General features: G+C 36.8%; 1 non-coding gene across 1 annotated transcript; it reads right to left on the reverse strand.

The window, feature by feature from the left end:
* Positions 1-19,794: 19,794 nt before the first annotated feature.
* On the reverse strand, positions 19,795-19,898 carry LOC127903850 (small nucleolar RNA R71). Its single transcript, XR_008056735.1, has one exon. It is a non-coding gene; the product is annotated as a small nucleolar RNA R71 (small nucleolar RNA).
* Positions 19,899-21,184: the final 1,286 nt, after the last annotated feature.

A 21,184-nucleotide genomic window follows, 5' to 3' on the forward strand; every position in this document is an offset into this window, starting at 1 on the left:
GAAGATGAGATGTTTTAACCAAGAAATGTACGAGTCCATTAACGATGAGGTGGAGAAACTACTAAAGGCAAGATTTATTAGAGAGGTGAACTACATCAAATGGATATCCAATATAGTTCTGGTGAAAAAGGCCAATGGCAAATGGAGGATGTGTATTGATTTCATTGACTTTAACAAGGTATGCCTAAAAGACAGCTTTTCTTTGCCAAAAATCAATCAGTTGATCGATTCAACAATCGGTCATAGCTTGCTTAACTTTATGGACTTATTCTCAAAATGCAATCAAATTCCAATGTTCGAGCAAGATAAGGAGTACACAGCTTTTATTACTAACTAGGGTCTGCTTTATTACATGGTGATGTCATTCGGTCTAAAAAATGCTAATGCAACGTACTAGAGGCTGGTGAATAAAATTTTCAAGTCATTAATTGCACGCACAATGGAAGTGTACGTGGATGACATGATCATTAAGTCTTAGGACCCAGCTGAGCACACAAAACACTTAGAAGAAACATTCGAGCTCTTAAGGAAGTATAAGATGAAGCTCAACCCTGAGAAATGCATTTTCCAATGAGTTTGGAGAAATTCTTTAGATTCATGGTCATCCATAGAAGGATTGAGGCAAACCTTGAGAAGATTCGAGCAGTATAGAAATAAAATCTCCTCACCCCTTTAAGTAGATACAAAGCCTCAAAGGAAAGCTGGCAGCGTTAAGTCGATTCATATCCAAAGCAACAGACAAATGCCATGTCTTTTTACGAGTGATGAAGAGAGGGCAAAAGACATAATGGACTCAGGATTGGGTGGAGGCCCCTCTTTTGTCAACACCACGAGAAGGTGATACAATGTACTTGTACTTAACTATATCCAGGTATGCCACGAGCTCAGTTTTTGGTGTAAGAGGATACAAGAATCCAATACCCGGTATACTAAAGCCCTGCTTGATGCCGATACCAGATACCCAATGATGAAGAAATAGGTCATTGCCATTATTGTTGCTACTTCAAAATTAAGGTCATATTACCAGGTCTTTCCAGTTGTTGTGGTTATAGATCAACCATTACGACAAATACTGCATAAACCAGAGGCTTCTGGATGGTTGGCGAACTGGTTGGTGGAGTTAAGTGAGTTTGATATAAGTTATAAACCCTGAACAGCAATCAAAGTATTGGCGCTAGCGGATATTTTAGCTGAATTGACGAAACCTAAGGTGGAGATTAATTATGCGCATGCTGTAACAGATAATAGTGCAATCTAGATTTGGCTGGCAACGCTGGATAGGTCTTCAAACGAGCAAGGAGCCGGGGCAAGAGTGATCCTAGAAAGTCCAAAGGGGGAAGAAATCTCATACGCCTTAAGGTTTGAATTTAAAGCGACAAACAATCAAGCAGAGTACGAGGCCTTTATAGTAGGACTAAAGTTAGCCCTAGCAATTCAACAAAATAGAGTAAGAATTCAGACAGATTCTCAGCTTATGGCTAACCATCTTAATGAGAGATTTTAATCGAAGAGAGAGAAGATGGAGCAATACTTAAGAAAGGCTAGACAGATGATTAAGAAGTTTGAGTTGGTTAATATAGAGCAAATTCTAAGGATAGAAAATTATTAAGAAAATATCCTAGCTCGAATGGCTGCTACAATAGATGCAAGGATGCCAAAGTCAGTTCCCATGGAAGTTAGAGCCTCTCCCAACATCGAACAGGTTTTGGAGGTGATGCGAAGAGATAGGAGAAGCTCATGTATGAACCTGATGATTTCATATATTCAGGACGGAACATTGCCAATAGATAAAATACGAGCATGGAAACTTAAATACCAAGCATCTAGGTATAAGTTGATTGATGGAGTGCTATATAGGCGTGGGCATACCTTGCTTTTTTATGGTGCTTGGATGAAAAAGAGGCAAACTACATTCTAAGGGAGGTGCATGAAGGAATTTGTGGAAATCATTCAGGGGTAAGATCTTTGGCCTTCAAAGCCTAAGGCAGGATATTTCTAGCCAACGGTGTACCAGGACGCACAAGAGAAGACTAGGAGTTACAAAAGTTGCCAAAGTTTCGCTTGTTATCCAACGCAGTCACCAGAGAGGCTCACTACTATATCTTTGCCATGACTGTTTGCATAATGGGGGATCGACTTAATTGGAGCGTTACCCAAAGGGCGAGGAGCAACTTCTAATACTATTGTGGCTATAGATTATTTCACGAAATGGGAGAAAGTTGATGCTCTTAGTAAGATCACGAAAAAGAAGACAACTGATTTTATTTGAAAGAACCTCATATGCAAGTATGGAATTCCTTATGCCTTGATAATAGACAATGTTAGGCAATTCGATAATCACAACTTTAAAGAGTTTTGTCATAACTTGGGTATATAACTGAAATTTTGCTTGCCAACTCACTTGAAAGCCAACGGGCAGGTAGAGGCAATGAACATGACAAAAAAAAAAAGCTTTTGAAAGCTCAATTAGGGAAAAAGAATGGGACATGGGTTGATAAACTGTCACGTGTGCTCTAAGCATATAGAACCACTCATAAGACTACCACAAGAGAAAAACATTCGCCCTGGCTTTTGGTCATGAAGTGATGGTCCCTTCAGTGGGGTGACTACCCACCGAACGAAGTATTTTAACGAGGAGGAAAATGACAAGCAAATTTGCTTAAACTTGGACTTACTAACTGAAAGAAATGAGCTCGTGTCGAGAAAGGTAGTAGTTTACCAACAGAGAGTTGCTCACTAATACAACTAGAAGGGTGAATCAGAATACCAGAGACTAAAGCCAGAGAGTATTCAGTTTTAACTAGGAGGACGAGAAGCAGGGCCAAAGGCCTACAAGTTAGCTTATACAAATGCTCGCAAGGTCAAACGATCATGGAATGCCGAGCACTTAAAGAAGTACTTCTAGTAAGCGTTCTCCGTAGTCAGCTAGTTATTTTTTTTATAATTATTTAATGTTTATGTTCAATTTGTTTCTTATACCACTTGAAGCCAATTTATTTCTTGTAATTCCTGAAGTATTGAATAATATGAGCCAGATAAAGTTCACTCATTTAACTTTTTCTATTTCTAAGGCAAGTAAAAGCTTGAAGTCTCAAATCCTCCTCGAGGCGAGACAAAAGTCAAACTTGCCAAAACCTGCTCACTAATGACAAGACGAGAGGTAGTTAATTATGTAAATATTTTCTAAGGCAAAAGATAAAGCTTGAAGTCTCAAAGCCTCATCAAGGCGAGACAAAAAGTCAAATTTGCCAGAACTTGCTCAATCAAGTGACGGCGAGCAGGCAGTAAATTATATAAATATTCTCTAAGGCAAATATAAAAATATTTTAAGGTAAGTAAAGGCTTCAAGTCTCAAAAGAGGCGAGACCAAAGTCAAACTTGCCAGAATCTGCTCGTTAATGATAAGATGAGTAGGCGGTTAATTATGTAAATATTTTCTAAGTGAAGGCTTGAAGTCTCGGAGTCTTTTCGAGGTGAGACAAAAAGTCAAAATTTTCAGAACCTACTTGATCGAGCGAAGACAAGTAGGCCATCATGCATTAATATATTCTAAGGTAAGAATAATATTTTTAAATCATAAAGCCTCCTCGAGGTAAGATAAGTTTGATAGGATCTGCTCGTTAATAATAAGATGAGTAGACAATTACTAACGAAAACATTCTAAGACAAGTGTAAATTACGTAAGGCTCAAAGCCTCTTGGAGGCGAAAGCCAATGTCTTCCAACATATGTTTATTAGTGCTAATCCGAGCAAATAATTATTTGTGGGTATTTATAAAGACTAGGAAATATTCATAACATTGAAGAAAAAGAAGACAGTGTTTACAAAAAGTTATTGATTAAAAGATAAACATCTTATTACATTCAAGATGGAGGGTCTAAGGGAGGATCTGCTCTCAATGAGTTGTCATTAGTTGGAGGAGAAATGGGAGTCTTGCCAGTTGCACCAAGAGGAGTGGTGGCCTTACTAGCAGTAATAGAAGGAATGGCCTTACCGGTTACAGCAAGGTCTCTTTTTTCCACATCCCCTTTAGCTACCTACTCATTTATACATTTAGTCACACCAACAGCCAACTCGTCCATCTTCAGGTTGGGGTATTGCCTCTCAAGGACGACCATAATACACCGATAAGAGTGTCAGAGCCCCTCCTTATAATTATTGTCGACCTCCTTTCCCAGGGCTTCAATCAAATTCAGGTGGGCTCCTCGAAGAAACTCTAACTAAGATTTATAAAAGTCCTTATGGGTCACAAGCTCTTCCTTAATACTAGCCAGTTCCTTCTTGAGTTCAACCGCCTTGGCTTCAGAGAGAGACATTTGCTCTACGAGCTTTAAGTTCTCGAGATTAAGCTCTCTTAATCTTTTTTTGGCCGACTCTTTTTTTAGCAGCTTGAATGCCATCCTTAATTTTTTTGTCATAATGGCCAACTTTTACTTTGTAATAAGTGGCCAGGGAGCCTAGTTAGAATACACCAAACTAAAGAGCTTCTACCAACTCCCCAAGTGTACGATCGTCGAAATCCTCAAGGTCTTTCTTCTTTATGAGCCTGCAAAACTTATTGATATAGGGGACCAGATACTCTGGTCGCTCATTGGGAGACTGAGATTTCTAGCCAACTGAAGGAGAAGAGGTGGCAGGGCCTTTATTGCTTGTAGCTCCATTTATTTCAGCTGCCTTAGACAGAGGAGGTGAGAGAGCCTTCGAAGGGGAATCTTTTTCTGTACTATTGGGGCATTTCTCTTAGGGAGTATATTTACTTGAACATCCTTTCGCACTACCAGAATAAGGGCGCTTTCTATTCAAGGCTTGGATTACAATGTCTTTCATATCGTGGGCATCTGACACTAGATGTGAGTCGACCAAGCTATGAGTGCAAAACAGATCTCTATATAAGCAAGAATTTGTTAAGGTGATCTCAACCCTCTTCAACAATTTTCTCTTAATGTTATATATCACGCTCAAAGAACTTGCAACACAAGCCAAGATCGCGTTAAAATGATACAATTCAACTAAGCGAGTTAAAAAAAAAGTCTTAAACTAGTAAGCAACCTGGAGTTGAGAAACGAGAAGGAATATGGACATTCCCACCATCCACAGATGCCACATGACCCCAGTTACACCTAGCAAAAAAGAACTTACTCTTCTAATATCCACCTCTAGTTGAGAGGTCGGTTATAGGTTTTCTAGCCTTAGTACTTAACATAAAGTAATACCAGTCTGCACCTTTTGGGCTGCTCTTTAGCTGGTACATGTGTTTTATTTCATTAAAAGTGGGTTCACTTTGCCCATATTTGTTCCACAAGACCAACAGATAGAGAGCACCCTCCACCCATTTACGCTTAATTGACTAGGGGCTAAGTGTAGCCTTCCAAGCACTCGAACAAAATAAGGCTATAAGGGGAGTCTCATCCATAGTTTAAAACATTCTAGGAACAAGGTGTCATATCCCTTAAGAGGCGGCTTGGTGTATCCTTTTTACATCATCAAGAATGTTGTAAAATTTTCTAAGCATATTTAATTCATCTATAATTGTACTGCTTGCCATTAAGTCAATAAGGTAATTTTTTACTAGAGCTCTACTACTTAACTTTCTTTTCTTCTCTGGTCTAACCTCATCTGGTGAAGACTCTTTACCTTTATCCTCATCAGAGTCTCCCTCCTAATATCCACTTAAGGTCTGCTCTGTATTAGAGGAGTCATCGCTACTGTTTTCCGCAAATGAGGTCCAAGCCTCAAAAGACATCCTTCTAGCACTATCTCTAGCATTAGTATCACCTATCAAATTTCAAGGGATTCTCGGGTCGAAAATGGGTTTCTTGAGTAAACTAGGCAAACACTCCAGTTCATCATCATCAACCTCAATTACTTATTCTTTCCTCTTCAACATCTTTTAAACAAACTTAGAACTAGAGCTGAATATCTTCAAACTCAAGAAAAAATAATACCTAATGTTGAAGTACGAGAAACAATACCTTAAGCGAGGAAAAGCCAGAAGCAAAGCAATTTGTACGACTTGATCTCCGATGAAAAGAATTGACTATGTAACTGTTGGTTAATTGTTAATCAAATGCTATTGATGCCAATGTGCAAGTGTACACAACAATTAATAAAGTGATGAGTATTCAGATCGTCTCCACAGGGATTGATGTTACCAGAAATGCTACAGCAATCACAATAGTGCAATCTACCTTTATTTCGAATGAACAAATGTGAAGTTGTTTACTACCGAAATTTAGAATTGTGAGAAAATAAAACGAAATAATGCAGTGATGAAATAAAGTAAATAAATTGCGTAGAAGGATCAAATGAGAATAAGGTAGTTGAATGATCAAACGCTCTTTATGGGTTGACTGTTTTTCATCAAATTAACAACAGTTGCTACAACACTGTCTATAGCACTGGGCAGAATTATTTTGCATCCTCAGCTGTCGCGTGTTGGAATTCTCATACCCTTAAGTATCTTAGCAATGACCAGTTGCTATTCTACCTTCGGCATGGCATTACAAACATCTATTCTCTCCACCCTACAAGGTGAGTACTTATGTCTAGTTTGTCACAAATCTTAACTTCAAGTATAGCTCTTATGAGATTCAAGATAAACTTAATCTAGGAAACTCGAATTAAGATCAAGTATTACTCTAATAATATCCACTAAGACATGCCCTTTTGCGGCTCTATCTTAACTTGAACCATTAAATGAGTGGTCAATTGAAATAACAGTTATAATAATAGCTACTAAAGTAAAATGCTATAGCAATTATATAGCAACTCATAAGAACAGTAAAAAAACCCATTAGATTGTTTGTCACTCAACTACAAGCAAGTTTAGTTCATATTTTGAAAGAGAAAAACAAACAGAAACATATTAGTCCCGAAATACATTGGTTCAATCAAATAGTGAAGAAAAGAATAAGTGGAGAACGACAAAAAGTGAATCTAAATAACTCTGCTCGATTCTTCAATGATGCAGCATCGGTTCCTTTAAATTCTGATCTTCTTCTTCTTTTTCTCTTGATTTTCTCAATGTTAATTCCTTGTCGCCGTTTTATGTGACGCGCGCCCCTTTTTGTAACGATTCTTCCACCTTCATATCACAATCTCAATCATGCAAAATGGCCATAGTAGATCAGTTTTAGACTTAAGCTTCCTTCTGTCCAAAGTGTGTGTGTGCTACTTTGATTGAATTCTAGAGATGCTACAACATTACCAAGAGATTTAATGTAATTCAGAGGTAGCACAATTTTATTCAGATATGGGGTAGCAGAAATCTCACATACTCAAACTATGCTATATTTAAGAACAAAAACTTAAGAGTACTCAACTCTCTTCACTGCAACATTTATTTTTCATATGAATGTTAATCAATTGGAGCAGAATTTATTTCATAGCAGGTACAGTCCAACAAAATTTTCCCCCAAACTTAAGATATTTTCTATTCTTTTGGCTCTACTACAACATTCTCATAAAACTCCACCAAAGTTTAGGTGTCAGGACATAATTTCACTCTCCATCTATAACTATCTTTACTTGGCATTCTTATAATCACTACTTAACACTCAATTTATCTTCATTAGGTTTTCAAATCCATACACAAATATTAGATGGCAGAGCTTCACACAACACACGCATAAACACATATTCATAATACACAGAAACACAACCCCCCCAAACTTTAAATGGTGCTCTATCCTCACAAGCACACAAAAAAAAACCACACAACCCAACAAGGACATGGAGGATGAATTAGAAAATAAACCACACAAAATAAAAATATAATGAAAGAAAAGTTGTTTAGAACTAAATAGAATGACTAGTAGGAATGGGATACTCCCCTGTTGTTTGGACACTGCTGCAACATGGTGTAATGACTTCAGCACTTTTTGGATGCACTTCGCAGCTTATTGTTGTGCAAATTTTAATGTACTCGCAAGCGCACGAATCTATTGTAGTATAGACTAATGGTGACGAGTGTCGATCCCACAAGGAGGTGGATTTTAATTGTGTGTAGAATTAATTTTGTAAATGGGTAGTTGGATTTATGGTGGAAATGATTTGGAATATGCTAATACTTAAATTAAAATAGCGAGAATAAATTCTAAAATTGGAATTGCAATGGAGAGAATAAATTGAAGAGAAAATCTATTAAATTGACGTACTTGGGTATCTGGATCCGTATCAACATGCATTATGGGCTAAATAATCCGTATTAATGCCAATTAAATCATGAGGGGGGAATCCACACCTCATGAACCACGCTCTAATCAATATGGTGCTAAGGGCTTATCGTGCCAAATAATAATAACCTTGTACTAGAGGGCCGGTGAAACCAAGGCAGTACTAGACAAGATTAGTATTATTTGTCGACGAGAAGTCAAAACATCCACAAAAACTAGAGGGGAAGAGAAAATAAATTTACCAAATAAAGCCCATGACACATGTTGAGACTTCACCTTCAACCCAAGCTTGAAAGAAAATTAGCCACTCATAATTGAACTAGGGGTAAAATGAGAATTTATTAAAGGGAAAATATCCACCGTCCACCTATTTTTTACACCTTTTTCAAAAATACACAATTCCTTCATTTTTTAGCTGGAATCCACCTAAAGTTACATTTTTTTTCACTTTTCCACTTCCGTTTGGAGTCCGTTAAGAAAACTAACGGAAACTTAATAAAATGACCATTTTACCCCCAAAACGAAAATTACAATTTCACTTTAAAAAATACCAAAAATAATAAGATTTAATGATGAATATCATTATTGGTACTTTAATGAAGTACAAAAAAATCTTAACTACTAGAGATTATAACTCAATTAATAATAAAACTCTACTTATCTTAAATTCAATTGATGATTTGTGAGATTGGGCTATTTTTAATACTACTGTTATAATTTAGCATTCTAATTACAGATATATTTAAAAAAAAACATGTATTTGATGGTTATGGAATTTATTTATTTATGACCGATGGGGAAAATAATTAGATTTAATCTAATTATTTTTTGTAATTTTTAAGGTGAAATTGTAATTTTCGTTTTGGGGGTAAAATGGTCATTTTTTAAAGTTTCCGTTAGTTTTCTTAACGGATTCCAAACGGAAGTGGAAAAGTGAAAAAAAATGTAACTTTGGGTGGATTCCAGCCAAAAAATGAAGGAATTGTGTATTTTTGAAAAAGGTGTAAAAAATAGGTGGACGGTGGATATTTTCCCTTTATTAAAATACGAAGAAAATACAAGATGGAGAAGGAATTACAGAAAATGGATCCCAAAAATGGATTGAGAGATATCAAATTAGGGGGGGGAGGCCCCCTTTTTATAGATACATGGAGTAAATCATGGCCATCGGATTAAAAACAGTTTGGACGCTCAGGATTTCGCCACGTCATCAGTCAACAGTACGCAGTTTGACCACGCGGATGAACAGTAACACGGTTTGACTCGGATGAACAGTAACGCGGTTTGACTCGGATGAACAGTAACGCGGTTTGGTTGAAAATAATCTTGTGTGATGCATGTACCGTACACGGGATTTTTCGTCCACTGATATGCTGCCACATCACCATCAACAGTACATAAGAATTTTAACCCAACAGGATCGTGACACCTCATCAGTCAATGCCACATCATCGGTCAATGCCACGTCATCGATCAATCTATGTGAACAGTGTTGTGAACAGTAACGTAGATAGTACCGTACACGTGAATAGTACCGCACATATGAATAGTGCCATTTTTCCTTTTATGCTCCTCCTAAGGTTTTCGATCGTCCTGAGTTCAAAAGTGATGTCCGTTTTGCCGTCTGATCTCTCCTTTATTGTGAAATGACTATAATGCCCCTAAAATACATAAAATACTTAATTAAAATAAAACACATGTAATTAAATCACAAGAAGGTTAAATACATAAAAGTAAAGGTTGTTAGTAAGACTTGAAATGTAAAATGACGGTCTTCTCCTTTATAAATATGCATTTTCTAACACTCAACACACTCCCCAACCAACTTATTGCTAGTCCCTAGCAAATAAAGCGAAAACAAAATTCAAATTCAAAATATTTTTTTTTAATAAAAACACTCGTATTTATTCCATCAGATTAATGATAGCAATCAAATAAAAGTATAAGCATTATCTCCAGTCTAAAGCAACATCACACCCACATCAACCATCCACATGAATCAGCCCAGTAGACTTTGTTATAGCTACTTTCAAGAATGACATGTCAAACCCCAAAATCTCACTGGAAGTAGTGACACTCTCACAAAGAAATTAAAACCAATAAAAATAGTCACTCCAATGAATGGTAATTGAGAGAGAAAATAATAAAGAAGTGATATCACATGCCCTCACCAAGATGAAATAAATATGCCCTCAGCTTAGAAATAATACGATCTCAAGTCAAATAAAAATGCTAGTCAACCCAATTTATTTATCTTTTTTATTTATTTATTTATTTATTTTTATTATGCACCACTACATCTTTTTAGCCCATATAACTAGCTTCTACTTCAAACTATAGTTCCCTAAAATTAAGAAGGACTTTTATTAGGACGTAACGTAGGCTAGGGATATGGCTAACAAAGAAGGGAAATAAGGAAAACAAAGTGTATGTTTGAGAAAAATGCAGAGATTTTTTTTTTTTGGAAGTTGCAAGGTGGATTTCACCTATTATTTTTATTTTTTTATTTTTTATTTTTTTTAAACAACAATTTTTGTTTTGTTGTTTTTTTTTTTTTTGCTTTTATTTGGCATAATTTCACTGAACAAAAATACTTATTTACATTTTTCTCAAATATAAATAGGTGATGGAACTTATAAGACATTAGTAATACTCCAAATCGGAGTGGGTCAAGATAAGTTTAACAAATAAAAGGTTTTTTTTTAAAAGGCTCAAAATGGTTAACTATGGATATTTCATAAAAGGAATGGCTAGAAAGGCTCAAACGGGACAAAGATGGCCTTTCCATCGTCTTTTAGGGCTCTAAATAATCATCCATATCTACTAGTTAGATGGGCCTCCCAATGTAGCAACACACATTTTTTTTTCTTTTTTTTTCTTGTTTGTTTTTTTTTTAATTTTACAATTTTTTTTTAAGGGTTAACTCAACAGAAATCTAGAGATCGTGTATACAATAATAAACTGTTAAGCTGTATAAAGAATGGGCAAAAGGGTTACTCTCCAAGAAAAATAATAGGCTCAAAAACTCACTTGGCACTTATTTATGACATGTTCATTCCTTCAAGCAACTCATATTTGTCTCCGACATCAACATGTAGAGTAGCAAATATAATGTAACATCACTTAAGACCAAAGATAATACAAATACTAAAATTTGAAATTAATCATGTCATCCAATGTTAAAACAAATCACACAATTTTTTTTTTAAACAACATTCTACCCCCCAACCGATTCTAAACATGAAAGGAAAATATGCATGCAGAAATGTGAAAATGATGCATAAAAACTAATTAGAAAAGTTACACGTAAAATGATAGAAAACGAAAATGATTTTTTTTTAAGAAGATGCGTTTCTAGAGGCACTACACTCCATATTCAGCCATCTTCGACTCAAAAGTTGGAAAATGGATATTTATAGACGAGAAATTAAAAAGAAGAAGAAAAATGAACATAAAAACTTAATAAAGAAAAAGAAAATTTTGTTTTTATTATTTAGTTTTTTTAGTTTTTTTTTTTAATTTTTTTTAAACGATGAAGATGCGTTTCTAGAGTCACTACCCTCCATATTCAGCCATCTTCAACACGAAAAGTTAGCAACAGTTAGTTTCTACAACAAAAAATTAGTAAAAACTTAACCAAAATTTCACAATTGTCGACTATTCCCTCCCCCCAACCAGAACGAAATATTGTCCTCAATGTTTGAAAGGAAAGAAGTAGAGTTTAGAAGACATCACCTGGGTGGTGCAACACAGAAGAAAATATTTATAAGCGGAGAGTTAAATCTAATTTGTACTTCTTACTGCGGCTACTGTTACCATCATTATTTGGGCGCTGCAACACAAAGGTCCAAGGGTCTTGCTCCGGTTTATAAGCTTGTAACATATCAAGTAGCTCATTAGCAGTGTGAGCACAAATAAAAAGTTTTTTCACATTAGAAGGAATGAAATAGTTTTTTATTGCATGGTTAAGAAATGGGATAAAACCATCATAAAAGTTATTGACATTTAACAAACCGATGGGTTTTTGGTGGATGTGCAGATGGGCCCAAGATGCTAGCGTGATAAGTGCCTCCAGTGTTGCAAGATCTCCTGGAAGGAAAATAAAAGCACCAGCATGATTAAGCATTTCAGTTATTCTTTCTTGCATACCTGAGACGACTAATTCTTCTCCAGTTGATGAGTCAGACGAACTGCCCAATGGTTTTAAGACTCTTGGGATGATGCCTAACACTTGACTTTCTCTGATAAAAGCTGCTTCTGAGACCATTTTTGATAACCCTCGATTACCTCCTCCATACACCAATTGTAATTTTCTCGCTGCTATGCTTCGACCAAGATCTATGGCTGCCTCAACGAACTCTTTATGTTTGCCATATGTAAATCCAGAAAGCACACAAATGTTCTTGAATTGTCTATTGGGAGTAGCTGCCATTGTGATACTTCTCAAAAATAATTTGTGAGTGCTTGACAAAAAAGAAATCACATTTAAGAATCTTGGTGACAGTGGATTACAGTTGTGTATGAGGTAACATGTCAGTGTCAAATAACGCGTAAAGCACGTGTCTCGCTAGTAAAAAAGGAAACAGTAAAAGGGAAAAAGCAAACAGTAATAAAATTATTAAAGACAATAATGCACACAATAAAACAATAGTGAAATAAAATAACAGTAAAGTGAAAGGATATTTACAGGTAGTTGCGACTGTGGCTCACATCTTCCTCTGGTTTTACGTCCAGAAATGGCTTGAACGCCCTCTATGGGTCGAGGATAGGCTTCCTATCCAGTTTTCTTATAAACTGGCAAACAAGGTCGTTTATAGTCAGATTCCCGAGACTATATCGTGCATGCTCTTTCTGGAATAATGGCTATAACTGGAGAATCGCTCCTTGCACATATCCACTAGGATGCGTTTCAAGAGACAAAAGGATATCATCCAATGACTCCTTATTCAAGCCATCCCTAATGAATTGAATCTTATCTTCCCTGCTATCAGACATCATTCCTAAAGAACATGGGTTTTTATTGCAACTCATTCTGGCACACTTATGACAAGCAACAAAAATTCTTCGAGCTCGTCGTTTTCTTGCATAATTTCCTTTACCACAACTAGGCATGTATGCAATAAATTTTGGAGGTAACTCACTTGCCGATCGTACTTTAGCCTCGATTAACCAACGGATGTCAGCAGGTATGTTATTTCTCATGAGCAATCGCATGCATTCGGACCGAGCTTTATAGATCGTAAGGAGGGCATTCTGAGGAAGTGAAGGGAATCGCTTGTGTAGCTTCGCTAGAGTCTCGTTTCTGTCCATATCTTCGCTTCAGAATATCAGTTATTATGGGAAACTGAAGTAACTGACTTGATTGTCACGAAGTACCGTTATCCGCCACTTCACCGGGGTAACAAACTAAAGCACACAAAAAAAAAAAAATTAAAACACACAAACAAAATTAAAATCGTCCTCTTATTGAATTTACCTCAAGCTCCAACTGGATATCGTAAACACTTCTCTCAATGTCTCGGAGTTGGCGTTCTAAACCCTCAACATAGGCTACTAACTCTGGTGGTTGTAGAGCCCAAATGCGATGTGTTTTACAAAATTGAATCTACCTTTTGAGATGAGTTTTGACACGTTGAAGTGGTTTAAGAATGTTCAGGAGGAACGGTCTAAGTAATGTACTCATGATTAAAAATGATAAAAGAAAACTTAATAGTTAAACAAACACATTTATGCAAAAATAATTTCAATTAGCAGAAGAATAATATAAAGAAAGAAAAAAAATCAAATTAACGAAAAGAAAAAAAAAATCAATTTAGATCTGGTGGGTCACTCAAATTTATTTCGGTGTCTTCTCCATGTGGTTGGTACTCTAGATATGGCTTTAATCTTTGACCATTAACTTTAAACGTGACACCATTCTTTGGGTCCTTAATTTCAATTGCCCCATGTGGAAAAACAGTATGTATAATAAATGGGCCAGACCAACGAGAGCGTAACTTACCTGGGAATAGGTGCAAGCGATAATTGAATAAAAGCACTTTCTGACCTGGAGTGAAAGATTTTCTCATAATTTGCTTGTCATGGAAGACTTTCATTCGTTGCTTGTAAATCTTGGCATTTTCGTATGCGTCATTGCGAATTTCTTCAAGTTCTGCCAGTTGTAATCTTCTTTCTGAGTTGGCTTGCTGCATGTCAAAGTTGAATTTCTTGATGGCCCAATACGCACGATGCTTGAGTTCCACAGGTAGGTGGCAAGCTTTTCCATACACTAGCCTGTAGGGTGACATCCCAATCGGGGTCTTAAAAGCCGTTCTATATGCCCATAATGCATCATCAAGTCTTAATGACCAATCTTTTCTGTCTGGCCTCACCGTCTTTTCTAATATGTGCTTTATTTCTCGATTGGAGATCTCAACTTGGCCACTGGTTTGCGGATGATACGGGGTCGCCACTTTGTGAGTGATTGAATACTTTGTCAAAAGAGCTTTGAATGCTTTGTTAAAAAAGTGGGCACCACCATCACTGATTATTGCTCGAGGGAATCCAAAGCGTGAAACAATGTTGCTTTTCAAAAATCCTGTCACCACCTTGTGATCATTGGTTCTACAGGGAATTGCTTCTACCCATTTCGATACGTAGTCAACAGCAACCAATATGTATTGATGGCCAAAAGAAAGGGGAAATGGTCCCATGAAGTCGATACCTCATACATCAAAAATCTCAACCACTAAAATTGGATTTAGTGGCATCATGTTCCTTCGTGTAATGCTCCCCATTCGTTGACACCTATCACATGAAGAACAGAAAGTGTAAGCGTCTCGAAATATAGTTGGCCAATAGAAACCACATTGTAAAACTTTAGTTGCTGTTTTCTTAACACTGAAATGGCCTCCACAAGCTTGTTCATGGCAGAATGAAAGAATATTCTGAATTTCATTTTCTGGGACACATCGTCTAACAATTTGGTCTGCACAATACTTGAACAAATACGGGTCATCCCAAAAGAAATTCTTTATCTCTGCAAAGAATTTAGCCTTATCTTGCTTGGTCCAATGCTCTGGAAGTTGACCTGTAATAAGATAATTCACGATGTCAGCATATACCACGGTAATACTTCCACATTAATCAATTGTTCATCAGGGAATGACTCATTTAATGGTAATGGCTCTGTAGTTGTGTCAAAATGGAGACGAGAGAGGTGATCCGCCACAACATTTTCTGTGCCTTTTTTATCTTTGAATTCCAAGTCAAATTCCTGCAAAAGTAACACCCAACGAATTAGTCTAGCTTTTGCATCTTTCTTTGTGAGAAGATATTTAAGAGCAGCATGATCTGTGAATATAATTATTTTACAACCAATGAGATAAGATCGAAATTTCTCTAATGCAAACACTACTGCTAGCATTTCTTTTTCAGTAGTTGAATAGTTCAACTGTGCATCATTCAATGTCATACTAGCATAGTAAATAACATGGGGAATTCGATCAACTCTTTGTCCTAATACTGCTCCTACTGCATAATCAGATGCATCACACATGAGCTCAAATGGTAAGCTCCAGTTTGGGGCTTGAATGATGGGTGATGATGTCAACAACTGCTTTAATTTTTCAAAAGCCACAAGACATGAATCATTAAAGATAAAAGGTACATCCTTAGCAAGTAGATTGCATAAGGGTCTAAAAACTTTGCTAAAATCTTTAATGAAACGTCTAAGAAACCAGCATGCCCAAGGAAAGATCTTACTTCTCTGACTGTTTTGGGTGGAGGAAGATTAGAAATGAGATCCACCTTGGCTTTGTCAACCTCAATACCTTTGCTCGAAATGATGTGACCGAGAACAATACCTTGTTTTACCATAAAATGGCATTTCTCCCAATTTAAGACCAAGTTCTTCTCGACACATCTCTGCAGAACTAGTGTTAGATGATGTAAACATTGATCAAACGAGTCACCAATGACAGAAAAATCATCCATAAAGACTTCAAGGAATCGTTCAACCATATCAGAAAAAATGCTCAACATGCATCGTTGAAATGTAGCAGGTGCATTGCATAATCCAAATGGCATTCTCCTATACGCAAATGTGCCAAAAGGGCAAGTGAAAGTAGTTTTTTCCTAATCTTTTGGTGCTATGGTTATCTGATTGTATCCTGAGTAGCCATCTAGAAAGCAATAAAATTCATGACCTGCTAATCTATCAAGCATTTGATCAATAAATGGTAAAGGAAAATGGTCTTTACGTGTGACAGAATTGAACTTCCTATAATCAATGCATACACGCCATCCTGTAGTCACTCTAGTGGGTATCAATTCATTATCGGCATTGGTAACTACAGTGACTCCTGACTTTTTGGGGACAACTTGCACAGGACTGACCCATGAATTATCAGAAATGGGGTAAATGATACCTGCATCTAATAGCTTAAGGACTTCTGTTCTAACAACTTCTTTTATATTAGGATTTAACCGACGTTGCATTTCCCTAGTAGATTTAGCATTTTCATCAAGATGAATGTAATGCATGCAGTCTACTGGATTTATACCTTTTATGTCTGCTATGGTCCATCCTAATGCCCCTTTGTGCTCTTTTAAAACATCCAACAACTTACCTTTTTGTTCATCATTGAGGGATGATGAGATGATTACCGGCAGAGTACTTTCTTCTCCTAAAAATGCATATTCCAAAGTGTTGGGCAATGGTTTGAGCTCGAGTTTCGGTGGTGATTCTGATGATGGGATGAGTTTCTTCTCTGATGGTGCTAGTTGCTCAACTCTTGACTTCCATTTATTAGTATCCATAGATGGTGCTGAGTCAAGCAGGACGTTGACCTCATCGACCGATCTGTCAATATCAAAATCCAAACCAAAGTGAGTTAAACATGTTTGTAAAGGATCATCGACCGATCTGTCAATATTAAGTAGGGTGTTGACCTCATCGACCGATCTGTCAATATCAAAATCCAAACCAAAGTGAGTTAAACATGTTTGTAAAGGATCATCACTAAGGTTTGAAACAAAAGTATCATCAACTAATACTTCAATTAAATCCACATCAACAATTCCATCATCTGCACTGTGAGGTTGTTTGGCAATGTTGAAGATGTTCAGCTCCATAGTCATGTTGCCGAAGGACAACTGCATATTTCCAGTCCTGCATTGAATGTGAGCATCCGCAGTTGCCAAGAAAGGTCGGCCTAGAATAATGGGGATGTGCTTCCTCGAGTCCTGTATTGGTTGAGTGTCAATTACAATGAAATCAACAGGAAAATAAAACTTGTCTACCTGGATAAGCACGTCCTCCACAATGCCACGAGGTATTTGTTGAGTGTTAGAAAATGCATATTTATAAAGGAGAAAACCGTCATTTTACATTTCAAGTCTTACTAACAACCCTTACTTTTATGTATTTAACCTTCTTGTGATTTAATTACATGTGTTTTATTTTAATTAAGTATTTTATGTATTTTAGGGGCATTATAGTCATTTCACAATAAAGGAGAGATCAGACGGCAAAACGGACATTACTTTTGAACTCAGGACAGTCGAAAACCTTAGGAGGAGCATAAAAGGAAAAATGGCACTATTCATATGTACGGTACTATTCACGTGTACGGTACTAACTACGTTACTGTTCACAACACTGTTCACATAGACGGATCGATGACGTGGCATTGACCGATGATGTGGCATTGACTGATGAGGTGTCACGATCCTGTTGGGCTAAAATTCTTATGTACTGTTGATGGTGACGTGGCATCATATCAGTGGATGAAAAATCTCGCGTACGGTACATGCATCACACAGGATTATTTTCAACCAAACCGCGTTACTGTTCATCCGAGTCAAACCGCGTCACTGTTCATCCGAGTCAAACCGCGTTACTGTTCATCCGAGTCAAACCGCGTTACTGTTCATCCGAGTCAAACCGTGTTACTGTTCATCCGCGTGGTCAAACCGTGGACTGTTGACTGATGACGTGGCGCAATCCTGAGCGTCCAAACTGTTTTTAATCCGATGGTCATGATTTACTCCATGTATCTATAAAAAGGGGGCCTCCCCCCTTAATTGGAGATCTCTGAATCCATTTTTGGGATCCATTTTCTGTAATTCCTTCTCCATCTTGTATTTTCTTCGTATTTTAATAAATTCCCATTTTGCCCCTAGTTCAACTATGAGTGGCTAATTTTCTTTCAAGCTTGGGTTGAAGGTGAAGTCTCAACATGTGTCATGGGCTTAATTTGGTAAATTTATTTTCTTTTCCCCTCTAGTTTTTGTGGATGTTTTGACTTCTCGTCGACAAATAATACTAATCTTGTCTAGTACCGCCTTGGTTTCACTTTCACCGGCCCTCTAGTACAAGGTTATTATTATTTGGCACGATAAGCTCTTAGCACCATATTGATTAGAGCGTGGTTCATGAGGTGTGGATTCCCCCCTCATGATTTAATTGGCATTAATACGGATTATTTAGCCCATGATGCATGTTGATACGGATCCAGATACCCAAGTACGTCATTTTAATAGAATTCTCTTCAATTTATTCTCGCAATTTCTATTCCAATTTTAGAATTTATTCTTGCCATTTTAATTTAAGTCTTAGCATATTCCAAATCATTTCCACCACAAATCCAATCACCCATTTACAAAATTAATTCTACACAATTAAAATCCATCTCCTCGTGGGATCGACACTCGTCACCATTGATCTATACTATAATAGATTCGTGCGCTTGCGAGTACATTAAAATTTGCACAACAAGTTTTTGGCGCCGTTGCCGGGGAGGTAAGTAATTTTAATTCATAGAATTAATTTTTTGGAATAATTTCTTTTATTTGTTTTCTTGTATTTTTTTTTATTATAAAAAGAAAAAAAAGAGTGAATCTACATTTAAAGGTTAGTATTCCTTTCCTTTTTCTCTTCTTTAAAATTCTGTAATTTAATTTTCAATTTATTTTTCTTTGTAATTTTTTTTGTTTATTTTATTAATTTAATTTTTAGTTAATTTATTTCACGTATTTGTTTTTGTGTATTTTTATAGAAAGGTTTTAATAGCTCAATAAGGTTAGTATCGTAATTTCTCCCTCTTCTTTATTTTTATTTGTTTTGTTCTCATCCTTATTTTTTTTTTATTATTTGTTTTGCATGCATGGTCGTAGGTCATTATTACCTAATCTTGAATCTATAGACCTTGAATTAGAAAAAACACTTCGCACACACAAACAAATTAAAAATAAAATAGATTTACAAGCACCACAGGAGAGGCCATTTAAGGACTATTTTAGTGCCTTAGCTAATTTGAGCACATCATGCATAAGATACCCAAATGTAGCTGCTAGGAGTTTCGAATTAAAACCTAGTGTGCTAAATTGTCTCCCCACATTTTATGGCCTAGAAAATGAGGATCCATATAATCATCTGAATGATTTTCATGCCATTTGTCAAACTTTTAAATATGAAAATTTTTCAGACGATGATGTTAAACTTAGACTATTCCCATTTTCTTTAAAGGATAGGGCTCGTTCATGGCTTAATACATTGCCTGCTAATAGCATTGCATCATGGGAACAAATGGTTACAAAATTTTTGAATAAATATTTCCCAGTACATAAAACCAATGCTATTCGCAGGGAAATCTCGGAGTTTACCCAGAGAGAGGACGAGCATTTTTTCGAAACATGGGAGCGATTCAATGGGCTACTCTTGAAGTGTCCACATCATGGGTACGAGAAATGACACCAATGCCAATACTTTTTGGAGGAATTATTGCCGAATGTGCAAGAATGGCTAATGGCAACAAGTGGAGGAGAGCTAATGTCAAAAAGTGCATCAGAAATTTGGGAATTCTTCCAGCGACAAGCAGATAATTCCCAACAACGGAGTCGATCACTCAGGACTACTAGAAGAATTAAAGGAGTGAATGAGGTTCAAATTGGCGAATCAACTTCAGGAATCAAAGAAGTCAAGGAGATGGTTGAAGGTCTTGCTCGACAAATAGCATCGTTATCGACTGCTAAATCAACAGAACCACATGACCATGACTCATACTCCGATCAAGCCAATGCCATAGGTGTAATGAGAAAACCATCGAATTATAACCCATACTCCAACACATATAACCCTGGATGGAGAGACCACCCCAATTTTTCATGGTCTCAAGGATTCCAAGAGAATGGACCTGCAACTCCAGCTCCACCAATTCCACAAAATCCTCAAGCCTCTCAGCCCCCATTTAGACCATACAATCAGAACCAGAACTACTCTCAACCTAGACCATGGGAGGATTCATTCCAGAATCTCAAGAATCTTACTCACTCTACGATTGAGCAACAAAACCGCACCATTGATGGACTACGAAATGAATTGAGAGCGGGCTTCAACTCACAAGCCCAATCAGTTTCAAGCCTTGAGAAGATGGTGGGACAACTTGCTTCTTCAGTTCAGACCTTGGCAATGACCGTTGAGAAAGGTAAATTTCCAAGTCAACCAGTGCCTAACCCTAAAGGAGTGCATGAAGCAAGTACCAGTTCACCACAGCAGCATGGAGAGGTCAAAGCCGTCATGACCTTGCGAAAAGGAAAAGAAGTCGACAACAAAGTGGAGATGCTGGTGACAAAAGAAAATCAAATTGTACCTGTGAATGTTGAGGAATCATCACCGGAGGAGAAAGAAGAAACCAACCCACGAGAATACGTTCCGAAAGCTCCATTTCCTCAGAGGTTAGCGAAAGGCAAGAAGGGAAAATCCACAGGTGAGATTCTTGAAATCTTCAAACAGGTAGGTGTTAACATCCCTTTGCTTGATGCTATTAAACAAGTTCCATCTTATGCCAAGTTTCTTAAAGACCTTTGTACTAAAAAGAGAAATATGCATGTTCAAAAGAAGGCATTTTTAACAGAAAACGTTAGTTCTATACTCCAACATAAAATTCCTTTAAAATGCAAAGACCCAGGCTCCCCCACTATCTCATGTAGTATAGGGAACCACACAATTGAGAATGCTTTGTTGGATT

The sequence above is a fragment of the Citrus sinensis genome, chromosome 1 (genome assembly GCF_022201045.2).
Source record: "Citrus sinensis cultivar Valencia sweet orange chromosome 1, DVS_A1.0, whole genome shotgun sequence".
In the NCBI taxonomy this organism is placed as follows: Eukaryota; Viridiplantae; Streptophyta; class Magnoliopsida; order Sapindales; family Rutaceae; genus Citrus; species Citrus sinensis.